Raw genomic sequence first — 2,016 nt, forward strand, 5'->3', positions numbered from 1 at the left:
CCCACACACAAAAGAGCCAAGAGAGCAGCTCCATCTCCAGTAGGCAGTCAGAAGCTGGCCGAGATCAGATATGTGGTGGGACCACAGCCCTCCATCCTCAGCCCAGCACCCAGAGATGTCCCAAAATCAAACCTGCTCATAAAAGCCTGTGGAAGGAGATGGGTAGGTGCTGATGGTGACACTCTGCAGCAGGGGCACACACGGCTGTGCCATACTTCAGCATGACACTGTACTGAAGAAAATATTAATCATTCCCTCTTCATTCCAGCCTGGGTTTTGACTTACGAGGTGTCTTTTTCCTTCAGTTTAAATAACCACCACCAGCACATTAAGTATGTCCTGTTCTACAGTACTGACAGAGCCACACAGGAAGGGGGGAAAAACCCAAAACAACCTGTAAGGGAAAGTCTGTTTGCCTGGGATGGATTTTCCATCCCCATCCAAACAAAATCATCCCAGACCCACCAGCTTCCCAAAGGCACAGGAAGCGGGAAAGGCTTTGTGCGTGTGAGCTTCCCCATCAGCATCTGTGTCCAGTGCCTGCAGCTCCAGGTTGGAAGGGACAAATCTGGGGGCTGCAGCTGGTGGGGTGTCATGGCATGTACTGGGGCTGGGCAAGGTGACCCTGATGGGTGGCATGGGGAGGTCCTAGCTTCCCCATATCCACACATGGATGCCCCAGCCATGGAGTGGCACTGAGAAACATGAATTTCGCCTTCACTGTCCTTGCCCAAAATGAGCACTGACACAGGCAAAGGGAAGATGCCCGGCCATTCTGACAGAGACCAACAGCATTGGGGTTTATTTTCCGGCCGTATCAAGTCCCGCACGTTTTTTCTATTGTTTAATTTCCTTCTTCTCCACCCACGGCAAGTTCACTCAGAAGAGAGGAACTTATTTCCTATTGAATTTGTCCTGGTTGTTTTATTTGGAAAAGGACAGCTTCCTCAGCCCTGGTCCCCATGTGCAGCCGAGGGGAGCAGGCATGAGGCTGCTCACCTCCCCATCTTCACCAGCCCAGCTCCAGTAAAAACAAATCTCGAGATGTGAGTAACAAAGATGCTGCTTTGCTGCAGGAAGAGCTGCTGTTCCAAGGCTGCCGGTGACAAAGGGGCACTGCAAGGTGCCGGTTTCCCAATCCTGTGAGCACCACCGTTAGTGGGAAGACAACCATCCCCACGGTGTGCTGTGGCAGCAGCTGGCTGGGATCACGAGACGGGAGAATCCCGGTGCTGTGATGTGACTGCAGTGCTGGGAGGGAGCACCAGCCTCGATGGGAAGAAAAGCCTTCCAGGTGATGCCAAAGGTCGCCCAAGATGGTGTGGCTTCTGTGCCGCCGGGAATCAGGGGCTGCCCCCATCTGCGGGGGACAGCCTGCCTGTGTGGTGGTGAAGGCAATACCAAACGACTTGGGAAGATTACACACAGCTATGCACGAGAGGCCCAGGAGCTCACCAGCGGCGGAGAAAATGCCAGGACCTCTTCCAGAGAGGGTGGTGAGGTGCTCCACAGGAGCGCCCGCCAGGCTGGGCAAGTCGTGCCATGCGCAAGGTGTGCACCTCCAGACCGGCTCTGGCCGCGCTACCCTGGTGCTCCGCTCCTGCGCGATTTTAGCTACCACCACTCGCACTCCTCGGGAGCGGGGACGCCCCAGGCCTCGCACCCCGCGCCTGGCGCCGTGCTGCAGCTTGGCCTCGACTGCTCCTCGGCGGTGCCCGGCAGCGGCGGGGCGAGGGCACCCCCGGGCACCGCGCGGCCTCGCCGCCTCCTCCGAACCCCCATGCGGCGAGACCCCCTCGGCCTGGCGGAGCCGCGGGACGGCTCGGGGCGGGGGGCTCCCCGCCGGACCCCCGCTCCACCCGGCCGGCTCCTCCCGAGGGCACCGGGCCGTTCCGCCGCGGGGACGGGCGGGGAGAGACGCCGTTCCCGGGGGACGGGAGGAGCCGCCGGGCCCGGTTCCCGGCGCAGCCCGGCCGGGGCGGTGCGAGGCCCGGCGGCCCCGGCCCGCGCTGCCGT

This window comes from Corvus kubaryi, unplaced genomic scaffold, assembly GCF_017639235.1.
Source record: "Corvus kubaryi isolate FWS band 111438036 unplaced genomic scaffold, C.kubaryi_AGA036_p1.0 split2-37374, whole genome shotgun sequence".
Lineage (NCBI taxonomy): Eukaryota > Metazoa > Chordata > Aves > Passeriformes > Corvidae > Corvus > Corvus kubaryi.